The sequence below is a fragment of the Panthera pardus genome, unplaced genomic scaffold (genome assembly GCF_024362965.1).
Source record: "Panthera pardus isolate Hobbes unplaced genomic scaffold, ASM2436296v1 HiC_scaffold_1, whole genome shotgun sequence".
NCBI lineage: Eukaryota > Metazoa > Chordata > Mammalia > Carnivora > Felidae > Panthera > Panthera pardus.
In genome coordinates, this window is record NW_026526654.1 from 41519280 (window position 1) to 41534404 (window position 15125).

The 15125-nt window shown below is 38.4% G+C and overlaps 1 protein-coding gene across 1 annotated transcript in view; it reads right to left on the bottom strand.

Annotated features, from left to right (window-relative positions):
* UCHL3 (ubiquitin C-terminal hydrolase L3) overlaps window positions 1–15125 on the bottom strand; it is a 101113-nt gene that overhangs the window by 72863 nt on the left and 13125 nt on the right. The window lies entirely within an intron of this gene.

A 15125-nucleotide genomic window follows, 5' to 3' on the forward strand; every position in this document is an offset into this window, starting at 1 on the left:
GGTCAATGCAAAACTTCGTGAATATACTAAAAGCTATTCAATTGAACACTTTAAAGGGTGAACTCTGTTTTGTAAACTATATCTCAATAAAAAATCAGAGTTTAATGATTGATTTTGAAGGCAACACAAGTTTATGTATTAGACCAATAGTTTTGTTATTTTTTTATTTATTTTTTTAATTTTTTTTTTTTGATATTTTTTTATTTTTGAGACAGAGAGAGACAGAACATGAACGGAGGAGGGTCAGAGAGAGGGAGACACAGAATCTGAAGCAGACACCAGGCTCCGAGCTGTCAGCACAGAGCCCGATGCGGGGCTCGAACTCATGGACTGTGAGATCATGACCTAAGCTGAAGTCGGACACTTAACTGACTGAGCCACCCAGGCGCCCTTAGACCAAGAGTTTTAAATTTTGTTAATAATGCTACCCATTATATAAACAAAATCTTTTATGGAGTCCTATATATAAAATATGTATAAATTTTTTAAAAGGTAGTATTTGATTATTATAACATTTCAAATTCAGTTTTTCAGTATTCACTTATAATAACAGCAATCGGTGAGAATAGTGAGCCTGCTCCTTCTCAAGCATTTAGATCAGGTTAGGAATGACCATTGCTGCCTTAAAACAGTCGTTTGTTATTAACATTTATAGGAAGTTCAAGTACATGCTCAGAGATAGAAAAATAAGTTTTATTTTGAGCTCTCTATATAACTGAGTTAACCTGGTAGCACAAATTACTGTGTTAGATGATTTCTGTTGAATTTAGATTTATAAAGCAGTTGTGAAAATATTTCATAAAGCCAAAGCAATTAGCACTATATGGCATTGCTTAGGAATAAACAACTACACCACTAGAATATACTAGGTGGCCTAGAAATCGATCAAGGCATTTGGGACATGGATGGTATTTCAGTTGGATGGGAACATGTTATTTATTTAATAAATTATACTAGCTGTCACAATGTAGACAAAAGTAAGTTCCAGATAGATTAAATGACTTTATAAAATTTAGAAGTTTTACAAAATATTTATGTTAACTAAGGTAAACAACTCCACAACTATAATGTACAACATAGATACATTTAAAATATAAGAAGTAAAAAATTATATGTGGAAAAAAGGTCATTAAAGACAAAAGACATGCTGGGTTGATGTAGAAGTTACTTCTTGGTCTAGAAAAGAAATTACTTTAAATATTTCAAGTAGGAAGAGATTTTATATAAGAAATGATCTGCTCCCTAAACTGTCAGACTAAGGAAACAAGTCAGTAGAAGTTCCTCCTGGCTTCTAGAAATCCAGTGGTGCAGGAATTTCAGGCCAAACCGTTGCCAATAAACTGCACAATGCAGAACATTACTTGGAAGCCGGTGCATGTGCCATTTCTGCTGTCCACGTGTGCAATGAAATAAAAGCTGCTTGCTTTCTTTGTCCTTCCTAATGTCACAGCAGGAATGCCTCTCATTGGTGGAAGGTAAACCAGGACCCTGTTGACATAAGAATCTAGTCAATTCAGTTTCTAGTCTTTTAGCACTTCAAGAGGGGAGATTTAGAACAGCAAGAATGGTGCTGAGCATTTTTACTCCGCTGACAGAAATAGGAGTTATTACGGTCTTTTGCAAAGTGATCACGCACATGATGTAGCAATTTCATAGTCCAGAAATGTCAGTCCAGAAATAAACCCTTTGAAATAAAGTTATGAGTATGTAAAGGGGTATTTGGCAAAAGTGGTTGAATGCTCATCCATTTCCACTGTTTGCCCTCACAGGCAGACTGCATTTTCCAGCCTCCCTTTGCAATTAGGTAAGGATCTCATGATTGGGTTGTAGCCAATGGAATCTGGGCAGAAGCATCCTAAGCCACATCCAGTTTTCCTCATAAATCCTCATCTTCTGGCCAACAGACGTATGAAAAATGCTCAAAATCAGTAATCATCAGGGAAATGCAAATCAAAATCACAACGAGATATCACACCTGTCAGAAAGACTAACATCAAAAAGACAATAACAAGTGATGAAGATGTGAAGAAGGAACTCCCACTCACCACTGGTAGGAATATAAACTGGGATGACCACTGTGGAAAACGGTATGGAAATTCCTCAAAAAATTTAAGATAGGAACACCATATGATGCAATAATTCTACTACTGGGTATTTACCCACAGAAAATGAAAACATTAATTTGAAAAGATATACGCACCCCTACGTTTATTGCAGCATGATTTACAATAGTCAAAATATGGAAGCAACCCAAGTGTCTGTCAGTAGACAAATGGATAAAGTGTGTGTGTGTGTATGTGTGTGTGTGTGTGTGTGTGTGTGTGTGTGTGTGTGAATATTATGCAGCCATAAAATAGGAAATTGTGCCATTTGTGACAACATGGATGGTCCTAGAGGGTATTCTGCTAAGTGAAATAAGACTGAAAAAGACAAATATATGATTTCATTCAGATGTGGAACCTAAAAAGCATAACAGATGAATAAACAGCAGAATCAGACCTGTAAATACAGGGAACTATCTGATGGCTGCTAGAGGAGAGGGAAGGTGGTGATGGGCAAAATGGGGGAAGGGGAGTGGAAGATACAGGCTTCTTGTTACAGAATGATTAAGTCACAGGAATAAAAGGCACAACATAAGGAATAGTCAATGAGATCGTATGGTGACAGATGGTAGCTACACTTGTGAAAATGGCGTAGCATACAGACTTGTCAAGTCACTATGTTCGACGCCTGAAACTAATGTAACATTGTGTCAATACACTGAAATAAAGAATTTTAGTTAAAAAAATCCTTCTCATCTTCCAAGTTCTCTCACATCCTTCCTGCTGGAAATGAAGGACTCTAAGATAGCAAAACCGTAAGATGGATCCCTGAATCACTACTGGAGGCAAATGCCTCGTAATAATAGCCCACCTTGCGTTAGGCAGTGGTGGGAACCAGAAGCCAACTTTTATTGTCATAAGCTGGTGAGATATTTGGGGTGAGTGAGCATAAACTTGAATAACAGAAAATACATGTATAAAGAGTTTTATTGTAGTATTTCCAGTGGCAAAAATGCAAAACAAAGGAAAAAAGTGAATACCTGTCAATAAATGAATGGTTAAATAAATTTGGCCTCTCTATGCTATCTAGCATATCATACATCTACTAAGATTTGCTTTTGAGATATTATTAGTACATATTTTTATGTCATAAAAATGAATTATTCAAATTCATATGTATTTGAATACTTAGTGGAAAATTACAAATGTACAGAAGGATGTCTACCAGCTTGTAAGCATTAGTGGAGAGGGGGTGTCTGGAGAGGGGGAAGAAGAGCAAGTTAAAAAATTTATTTTAAGTTTATGGTTCATGATAAATAAGTATGGTTTAAAAAAAAATACTGGAGGGGCACCTGGGTGGTTCAGTCAGTTAAGTGTCCGACTTGGGCTCAGGTCATGATATCGCGGTTCGTGAGTTTGAGCCCCACGTGGGGCTCTGTGCTGACAGCTCAGAGCCTGGAGCCTGCTTTGGATTCTGTGTCTCCCTCTCTCTGCCCATTCCCCACTCATGCTCTCTCTCTCAAAAATAAACATTAAAAAAAAATTTTAAATACTTGAAAACATAAGATTTTTTAAAAAATGTTTATTTTTGAGAGAGGTGGCGGGGTGGGGCAGAGAGACAAAGAATCCCAAGCAGGCTCCATGCTGTCTGCACAGAGCCTGACGCAGGGCTTGAACTCATGAACTATGAGATTATGACCTGAGCCAAAATCAAGAGTCAGACACTTAACCAACTGTGCCACCCAGGTGCCCCCAAAATACAGGAGTTTTAATTTTTTTTTTTTTAACATTTATTTATTTTTGAGACAGAGAGAGAGAGAGCATGAACAGGGAGGGTCAGAGAAAGAGGGAGACACAGAATCCAAAACAGGCTCCAGGCTCTGAGCTGTCAGCACAGAGCCCGATGCGGGGCTCGAACCCACAGACTGTGAGATCTTGACCTGAGCCAAAGTCGGACGCTTAACCGCCCAGGCGCCCCCAAAATACAGGAGTTTTAAAAATATTTGTTTTAAATATGCTTTTGAAAAATTCTTATAATTCTTTTTATGGTATAATATTTTCTTATTTTAATTTAACAAATGTGTAGTGTTTAGAATGAGGATTACTTGTGAAGTGCCTCCCCAAAGCAGGATAGACAAACCTGAAATACATCAAACACAGGCCTAGCCATGTTTTAGAGACGGTGAGCCCAGTTGGGGCTAACGTTGGCTGGCGCCACGCAGGAAACATCTCTTACACATTTGTCTCCTCTTCTGATCTTCCATGTTGGTTATTTATGTCTTCTTCACACCGTCAGCATTTTCACAGGTCTGTGTGAATCCACTTTGCTTCTCTGCTAGAGATGCCCAGATCCACAGCCTGCGGCTACCCACCTGGGTACTTAGGTCCCCCCTGCTTGAGGAGTTAGCCAACTGGTCATTCATGCTTACCAGCAGCCCAGAGATACACCCTGTTACCCCGGCTCTAGATAGTAGCACGTTAATGATTCTAGGATTTTGAGAAGCCAAAATCCCCTTTCCATCCCTTTTACTCTCCTATGGTGTACCAACATCTTTGTACTCCCAGAAATCAGAGTAGATTCTGTACCAGTACCAGTCTGGGTACATACAATGTACTTTCCTTTCCAGACTGTGCATAGGGTCTCTCCAAGTCCCACCCACCTGAGTTCAAAATCTTCCACTTCTCCCTCCCCATTTGCAATGTTTAAGGATATGCAGAGGACCAAAGTGAGGCCCTGCTCACCGTGTAACATTGGTTATGCTAGTTTCAATTTAAATTTAATGTTTAATTTTAACTTTTGAATTTAAAAGGCAAGGTTTTTTTTTCATAATAGGCTTTTACACTATTTTTTAGCGTTTATTTTTTAAGTGTTCATTTATTTTTTTATATATAATTTATTGTCAAATTGGTTTCCATACAACACCCAGTGCTCATCCCAACAGGTGCCCTCAATGCCCATCACCCACTTTCCCCTCTCCCCCACCCCCCTTAAACCCTCAGTTTGTTCTCAGTATTTAAGAGTCCCTTATGGTTTGCCTCCCCTCTCTGTAACTTTTTTTCCCCCCCTTCCACTCCCCACTGGTCTTCTGTTAAGTTTCTCAGGACCCACATATGAGTGAAAAAATATGGTATCTTTCTCTGCCTGACTTATTTCACTTAGCATTAATACTCTCCAGTTCCATCCACGTTGCTACAAATGGCCAGATTTCATTCTTTGTCATTGCCAAGTAGTATTCCATTGTATATATAAACCACATCTTTATCCATTCATCAGTTGATGGACATTTAGGCTCTTTCCATAATTTGGCTATTGTTGAGAGTACAGCTATCAACATTGGGGTACAAGTGCCCCTATGCATCAGCACTGCTATAACCCTTGGGTAAATTCCTAGCGGTGCTATTGCTGGGTCATAGAGTAGATCTATTTTTAATTTTTTGAGGAACCTCCACACTGTTTTCCAGAGCGGCTGCACCAGTCTGCATTCCCACCAACAGTGCAAGAGAGTTTCCATTTCTCCACATCCTTTCCAGCATCTATAGTCTCCTGATTTGTTCATTTTAGCCACTCTGACTGGGGTGAGGTGGTATCTCAGTGTGGTTTTGATTTGTATTTCCCTGATGAGGAGTGACGTTGAGCATCTTTTCATGTTTATACCATTTTCATTACAAATGTCTACTTTTGTTCTTTATGAGTTTATTGAGTTTACTGGGATGCCTTGGAATTAACCACTGTTTGTAATAACATTTCTGTGGAAAAATGTGTTCCAAGTTTCGAACACTTGCTCTTAAATGTATGTAAACTTTTGAGAAAAAGAAAATGTATTCTTAAGTCGGAATATGTATTAATGAACTTTTAGTTTCCAAAAGGGAATTGCCTTGAGTTCAAGCATAAACCCAAGTGTCTTCATATATTCTGCTGTTGACAAGTTAACATAAGTATCAGATTTATGAGGAAAAAAGGTAAAAGAGTCATATTTATTTAAAGGAAATGAAACTTCCAACATGCTGCCTTGATTTTAAAAGTGTTTAATCACTTAGAATTTTCAGTCTTTGGTTCCCATTTTCCAGTGTTAACTGCTTGCCGTTTTTTTCCCACTAATCTTTCTTTGGATGTTTTACAGATTCAGTACTTCTTTTCTCCCTTCCTGTACAGCTTATCTGAAAAGTTCCTTCCTGCATGCCTCATCTGAAAAGTTTTGAAATGTCTGGCAGTAATATAAACAGTAAAAGAGTTAGAAAAATACTGAGGAATTTAGGTCATGTTAAAAATACAAGTCAGAAAACGGGCGCCTGGGTGGCTAGGTCGGTTAAGCATCTGACTCTTGGTTTCGGCTCAGGTCATGATCTCATAATTTATGGGTTCGAGTCCCACATCAGGCTCTGTGCAGGCAGTGTAGAGTCTGCTTGGGATTCTCTCTCCCTCTCTCTCTTTCTGCCCTTCCCCCACTTGCACTGTCTCTCTCTCTCTCTCTCTCTCTCTCTCTCTTTCTCAAAATAAATAAACTTAAAAAAAATACGAGTCAGAAAATAGTATAGCTGAGTTTAGTGCAGAGAAACATGTATGAGATACTATCTTGTACAGTGGTTTAGACTGGATTGTAATTTGACTATTAGTTTTCTAGTTTAAAAAAAAAAACAAAAAACCCTCAACCACTCATTAGAGTCACTATATAATAAAAGCAAAACATACAGTTCAAGGTAAGCATAATTTAGTCAAAAGAGATCAGAATTTTGCCCAGGGTTCCCACCTAATAGAATGTCAGGATGTCATCTTAGATAACATCCTGACAACAGCTGAAAGAGAATTTCTTACCAATGGTTCATAACATTGGTTACACCACTGTAACCAAACTCTTAAGTTACAATTCAAATCAATTGTGTAGATTTCTTGATTTGTAGTGCTTAGGGAATCCCTACATTTTCATTAGTAATGCCTGTAGAAGTCATTCCCTATTTTGAGGTATACACAACTAATCATCAAATTGAATGATTCTTGTAAAAGTAGATTAGGGGATTGTGTTGGGAGTCCTCAAGACCATTTTGAGTTTTGGTAATTCCTTAGGAGAACTCCCAGGACTCAGCATGTAGTTATACTCATGGTTATGATTTATTGTAGTGAAAGGATACAGAGCATAACCAGCAAAGAGAAAAGGGACATGGGGCTAAGTAAACCAGATGTAAACTTTCAAGATTCCTTTTCCAGTGGAGTCACACAGGATGTGCTTAATTCTTCAAACAACAAGGTGGGACAAATTGTGGGAAATGTTGCCAATCAGGGAAACTCATTAGAGATTGAACACCCAGGGTTTCTACTGGGGTCTGATCATATTACTCCCTGTCTTGCACATACCTAAATTTCAATCTCTTGAAGAAAAGCAGAAAACGATCTTGTTTGTACAAACAGTTTAGACACTGAACCACTCATACCAGTTAGTGGTAGGAAGCTTCTTGAAATCCATGTGCCCAGATGCCAACTAAGGGCCAACACTATAAGGAGGATTTTTAATTTTTTAAATGTATTTATTTTTTATTTTTGGGAGAGAGAAACAGAGCGTGAGTGGGGAAGGGGCAAAGAGAGAGGGAGACACAGAATCTGAAGCAGGCTCCAGGCTCTGAGCTCTCAGCAGAGAGCCTGATGCAGGGCTCAAACTCACAGACAGTGAGATCATGACCTGAGCCAAAGTCGGATGCTTAACTGACTATGTGACCCAGGTGCCCCCAAGAAGGATTTTTAAAGTATAAGCAGTTAGGACTGCTATGTTAACTTTTTTTCCACACCCAGATAATTAAACTTATCTAAACACTCTGGAAATAACTTATTATATGGCTCCTTATATATTTGCCTAAAGAAATAATCTACCTGCTTTAGTGCTAGTTCATTAATTTTATTAGTTCTCAAGTAATGAATGATGCTGGTGTAAATTTAGCCTATATACTCTACTATACTGATTAAGAATTCACTGATCAAGAACTTCGGAATTTAAATATTACGTTTTCGAATTTGAATAAGAAACTTCTTATATGTGAAATAGGTTAAATGGAATTTTATAATTTCATGTGTCATTCTCAAACAAGTACGCTGATTTTACTAGGGTCTTTATTTGATAAGGGGGTATTCCAGCTGTGGATTTAACCACTATTTCATAGCACAAAGAAATAATATAATGGATTGCATAGCTTGATTAACTTGATTTTGATTTATGTTCTTTTGAATTACAAGTGCCCCTAGAAGAAAGTAGCTATTCATCTTTGGCTAGTTACTATTTCAGCACATGAGGAACACTGATGAAAGAAAAGCACTTACATGTCTTACTGTATTTCACATTCCTATGCCAGGGGAAAGGGCAAAGGAATATTTAAGATGTGCCATTTTAAAAAGCTGTTACTATCAAGAAAAGAACTGCAGAAGCTTACCATCTATGTTTTCTTCTAGGGGTGTTAGGTTTATGGTTTTGGGTCTTAGGTTCAAATCTTTAATCCGTTATGAGTTCATTTTTGTGTATGGTGTAAGATTCTGGTCCAGCTTTATTCTTTGTTCATGTGACTGTCCAGTTTTCCCAGTACCATGTATTGAAGAGATTGTCCCTTTCCCATTTTATATTCTTGCCTCCTTTGTTAATTGACCATATAGATGTGGGTTTATTTCTGGTGTCCCTATTCTGTTCCATTGATCTACATATCTGTTTTTATGCCAATACCATGCTGTTTTGATTACTATAGCTTTGTAGTAGTTTGAAATCAAGGGGCATGATGTGTTCTTTCTCAAGATTGTTTTGACTGTTCAGGGTCTTTTGTGGTTCCATATCAAATTTTAGGATTGTTGTATTTCTGTGAAAAATGCTGTTGGAATTTCGATAAAAATTGCACTGAATTTGTAGATTGCTTTGGTCAGTATTACATTTTAACAATATTAATTATTCTAATCCCTGAGAATGGAATATCTTCCCATTTATTGATGCTTTCTTCAACTTCTTTCATTAATGTCTTACAGTTTTCAATGTATAAGTTTATCACCTCCTTGGTTAAATTTATCCCTAGGTATTTGATTCTTTTTTGAAGAAACTGCAAATGAGATTGTTTTCTTAATTTCTTTTTCTGATAGTTCATTATTAGTGCATAAAAATGCAACAGAGTTTTGTATATTACTTTTGTATCCTGCAATGTTACTGAATTCTTTTATTAGTTCAAATAGTTTTTTGATGGAGTCTTTAGGATTTTCTATGTATAATATCATTTAATCTGCAAATAACAGTTTTACTTCTTTCCTTCCAATTTTTGATGGCTTTCATTTCGATTTCTTGCCTAATTGCTCTGGCAAGGGCTCTCATACTGCCATATTATCTTTATATTATATTAATAGATACATATTAAGCGCTCTATACAAATAATCTTGGTTTCCTCTCCCCTTCCATCCCCCCCGCCCCCAGCTTTTCTTTTACTGGTAAAATTTTTGGTTTTGCTTGGAAGGCTGCTTGTATACTAATACCATTATGTTGTACCCTTAGTAATTTTCTATTCTCTACTATGAGAAATAAGCAAAATTGGCTGACCACCTTTTCTTCCTTCCTCCTCTTACTCTCTCCCAGCATCTGATGTGAAGTAATATCTTCTTATTTTCAGGTAATAACTATAAGGCAGTCAGCGTGCCTGTTCTACTTTTCATATGTTCTCCCCATTTCACACCCCCTCCTCCTATGTTTGATAATTGTACTCTCCACCTCATTAGAGCATGTGACCAATAACATATTATACCCTGTCCTTTGTATCCATTATTTTGTCTTAGTTCCATAAGTCAATATATATGTAATGGTTCCCACCAGTCCTGATGTTGATGTCTGTCTAGTCATTTTGGTTGTTGGAAGCTTATTCTCCGGTAGATATCTTAGGAAGGGGCATGGAAACAATATTTCTTTAGTTCACGAATGTTCATAACAATTTGTCTATGGTCTTTATACTTGAATATAAGTTTGCATGGTACAGAACGCTTAGGTCACATTTTCTTGCCTTGAGTGTGTTAAATATGTCACTCTACTATCTTTAACCCATAAAGGGTTGAGGTAGAAATATCTGGCAATTGATATCATTTCTCTTAGAAGTGATTGCATTTTTGTTTTTTGGGTTTTTTTCCTTGATATAAAAAATATTTAAAGTTATTCTTTAAAATTCATTAGTGGGGTGTGTAAGTGGTTCAGTCAGTTAAGCATCTGACTTGATTTTGGCTCAGGTAATGATCTCATGGTTCGTGGGATTGAGCCCCGTGTCAGGCTCTTTGCTGACAGTGCAGAGCCTGCTTGGGATTCTTTCTCTCTACCTCTCTGTCTCTGCTCCTCCCCTGCTGGCGTGCTCTCTCTCTCTCTCTCTCAAAATAAATAAATAAACATTTAAAATTCATTCATCTTGGGGCGCCTGGGTGGCTCAGTCGGTTGAGCGTCCGACTTCGGTTCAGGTCATGATCTCGCGGTCTGTGGGTTCGAGCCCCACGTCAGGCTCTGTGCTGACAGCTCAGAGCCTGGAGCCTGTTTCAGATTCTGTGTCTCCCTCTTTCTCTGACCCTCCCCTGTTCATGCTCTCTCTCTGTCTCAAAAATAAATAAATGTTAAAAAAATTTTTTTTTTAATAAATAAATAAATAAATAAATAAATAAAATTCATTCATCTTACTAGAATAATTCTTGATGTCGGCCATTTTGGGGTCAGTTTTTTCAGGCACATGATTTGCTTTTCAATAGATTTTCCAGGTTTTTTTTTTTTTTTTTGTCAGGAAAAGTTTCTTAGATTATTTTCACATTTGTTCTGTTCTATTGCTCTGGTTCTCTTCTTTGGGTATTTCTGGATATACATATGTAGGAACTTTCTTTGTCTTCTTTATCTGTTACTTTCAAATCCTTTTCACCCTTTCCTTCATTTCTGTTTGATTTTTAGCATTTTTCTTCTCTTACAGTTCTATTTCTGTTAAGACACTATTTGTTGCTTTTATATGCTCTATGTTCCTTCTTGTTTATGCTTTGTTAAGAAATATTTAGTTATGTCCTGAGTTTTTTCATTTTTCTTCTCACATAAACCTGTTTCACATTTACTTATGAGGAAAACTACTAGGCCCAAATAACAGCGAAGCTACTACTGCAATAATGAATGCTTGCCACATGCATTTTAAATCAAAAGAGCAGAGACTTAAAGGTACTTATGTCACCCACTCAGGACCTTGGGCTCTCCAAGCAATAGAAATTTACTAGAGGCCAAGCTGGAGTTTCCAGGCAAGGCTTTTATTGGGGCTTGGGCTCCCCTGCAAGGGACATAGCACAACCAAAAGGGTCCTTCATGCTGGCTCTCCAAACAAAGGCTGAGGCAAGGTTTTAAAGAAACTGATGTGGGAAAGGAGTGACATCTAAGCATGTAGGGGTGGGGAAATACAAGAAGTTTGGCATGCAGGTACAGCGGACAAAACATACTTCATCATGTACCACATGTCTCATTAGCGCGTTAAATCCCCACCTCTGGGCGTGATTTTTAGTATTGTAATGAGGGAACAAATAGGTGAAAGGGCAGCACTGGAGTCCACCTTCGTGCAGACTGATTTGGTTGGGTCTTTGCCAGTCTTCCTAGTAGAATCCCTTCTTTGGGAAGCATCCTGCTTCTGCATATCTGCCAACATGCTACTCAACAGGCATAGGGTTTCAGCTGTCCAGGAACACTGGATTTTGTGGTCAGGACTGAGGGGACCCAAGTCTACCCTGGTCTGTCTCACGTAAAATTCTCTGAATTAGATCTCTGGAAGTAGAAAAAGGGCAGAAAACTGGATGAAAGTCATACAACCATTGTCTGATCTCCTCTACCTCATGCTCAGAACCCCTGAAAGTTGCATTACTTCTAGAATTGGAGGCATGTTCCTGTATTTCAAGGGCATCTTTCTCCCCATGTTAATGATTAGAACAAAGGCAATAGCTATGGAAGAGGTATTCCACTAATGAATAGAGAGAACTATATCAGAACATCAAAAAGGAAGTGACCTAGAAAATCCTGTTTTTTTCAAATATCAGATGCTTTATTATTATAGTTACATGCAGTGGAGAAAGCTCCACCTCTCAAAGGCTTAATCCAAAACCTTTCTGTTGCTATTCATGCCAAACAAGGCTCACCATATTTCTGGCATCATTCCTGAACCTAAGAGATCCAGCTGGCTTTTTAGGGTATTGGAAACCTTTATTTTGTGACCTCATCATGGATTTCAACACTGCCAGCTATTTAGTCAGACAAGTAGGCCTCTGATCAATTTAGACCTCAGCATCTTTTTCGTGGGATTTTGTCTACAAGGATCATTTTTTGCACTTCAGCCGCCTTTAATGGAAGGAGATCCTGATTCCTGCAGCAGTCATTAGAAGCTATAGCAACTGGTATAAACCCTTGACGACCAGTGCTTCCAGCACTCAGTGCCTGGTTGTACCTTTTACCACCTTACTGAGCATCTATTTTGCTTTTCTTGGGTCATTAAGAAGGTCACTTCTGGCTCAGAGGACTTTTAAATTTTCTTGATTCAAGTTGGACATTTAAATTTCCTTCTGCTACACAATCTGCATTTTTCCCTTTCATAATGTTCTGTAACGTTCAGTCTTTTTGTTTGCACAAGGTTGCACCTTTCTAATGTTTTACATTGCCTTTGCCTCTTTTCCTTTCTCATTGTCTTCCTGTTCAATGAAGGCTATCATGTGCTTAATCTGCTATGACATATCTATATTGCTGAGGGCCATGGCAAAGGCCAAGCTAGCCCAGAGATGAATGGGTTCCAGTTGGTCTTTGAAGGGACAGATGAAAGAAGATTAGCAGAAATCTTGGTTTCCCGCTTTAGAACCCCAGGTTCTTGTTTTGCAGTTTTTGAGTTTTTCTAATGCTAATTTATGTGGGTCTTTTTTTAATGGCTGCTATATTTTCTTAAAATTTTTTAGCTTATTTGGAAATATTAGATTTTACAGTTTCACAATGTGTTTGCATATCTTTCTGAAGAGTTTTCATCATTGTGTGTGTGGGTTTTAGTCTCCTTATTTCTTCTTTTCTCATAATATTTTTTTGCATGAAATTTGGCCACAATTCTTTTCTACTGCTTGTTTGGAAAATGAAATCAGTTTTCCCACACTTTTATAATGGGGAACTCCAAAAAGATAGATTTTCTAGCATCCCTTATTCCAGGAATCCTTCTGTTATTGCAAAGTAACAGGAAGAAGAAGGAAAAGGAGAAGAGGAAAAAGGAAGATCTCTTTTAGAGATCTGCCTCTCACTGCCTTTTTTTTTTTTTTTTTTTTTTTTTTTTGAGGAAAGCAATGGATCACTTAACAAAGGAGAATTACTTTATTTATTTTATTTTAATCTTTATTTTTGAGAAAGAGAGAGAAACAGAGCATGAGCAGGGGAGGGGCAGAGAGAGAGAGAGAGAGAGAGAGAGAGAGACAGAATCTGAAGCAGGCTCCAGGCTCTGAGCTATAAGCACAGAGCCCAACGTGGGGCTCCAACTCATGAACTGGGAGATGGTGACCTGAGCCAAAGTCAGAAGCTTAACTGACTGGACATCTCCAGATGTCCCAAGGAGAATTACTTTAAAATGGAATATCATAATGGGTAGCTGAGAAGGGAGTGGAATTTTTTTTTTTTTCAATTTTTTTTTTTCAATTTTTTTACTTATTTTTGGGACAGAGAGAGACAGAGCATGAACGGGGGAGGGGCAGAGAGAGAGGGAGACACAGGATCGGAAACAGGCTCCAGGCTCCGAGCCATCAGCCCAGAGCCCGACGCGGGGCTCAAACTCACGGACCGCGAGATCGTGACCTGGCTGAAGTCGGACGCCCAACCGACTGCGCCACCCAGGCGCCCCAAGAAGGGAGTGGAATTTTAATAAAAGGTACGTACAGAGTTTAATTATCCAAAACAGATTAATAATTCTACTCTAGAGTTGTAGCCATAACCATAAAAAATACTGCCTCATCTAAATAACCTATTCCACACATATAAGAGCAAATTGATGAGGAAAGTTAGTAACTAATCCAGAAGAAATCCCACTGCTTCCCTGGAGTGTTTTGTTTTTAACTCCTCAGCCATCAGTTTTTATTTCTTTCATCCTGTCCTTCAACCCATATGCTTAAAAATGAATTTTCTAGGCCACCTTTTTCAGTATATTCTCTTCAGTAATCTCACTGCTAGTTAATCAGCTATTTTGGCCAAGTTTTCTATGAAGCTAAATGTTGAGAACTGATTTAAGATTCCCTAAAATTTGTAAGCAAATGCATTATACACATGTTGTTTATTGGTTAGGTAAGGACTGCAAATTAACATATAGTTTACTGAATCTTCTGTTCCATTTTCATGCTGGGTTATAATATTTATCCTTATATAGATTTGGCAGTTCCTCTGATTGTGTAACAAAACCACTCATCTTATGACTATGTTCTCTTTCAGGGGGCTGTTAGGTTTTCTGTGAATATCCTGATCGGGTTTCCTTTGACGCCGTGGGCTAAGGTCATAGTGCTGTAGCTTTTGAGCAGGATCTCTTCTTAGAGAAGTCCTTTCCACCATCAGCCACAGGAAACAGTAGAGGGTTTAAGCCCTTGGGAGGCTAGAGCAGGGACTTACAGGGAGGTTTCTATGGCCCTTATAACTCTGCCCAAAGACGACTCAAGTTCTGTGGGAAGGGAATATGTGGACAATGAAGTAGGCCCACCCTACTTCTCATACGTTATGCTCAGTTTGCTCCTTTGAAGGCTGGTGGGTGCCCTGATGGTTGGGTGGGTATCTGGGTAGGCAGGTCTCAGTACCGTAATGAACTGTAAGAAATGCCCTCAAGGTGGAACGATGTAACACTGTCTGGGGGAGGGGAGGCAGAACTGTGGAAAGCCATGGACTCCCAGGAGCCATCATGTTTCAAATCTGGTGGAGCACTATCAGGAAAATAAAGGAGAGAGCAAATATTGAAGTCTGTGGTGTAGAGTTTCAAGTGAGTGAGGAAAAGGTAAAGGTGCCAGATGACCGGATTCAATACCGAGGCCCAGTACCGGGAGTATATGCAGGGCAACCCTTTTCATGAGCCACTATATGCTGCAGA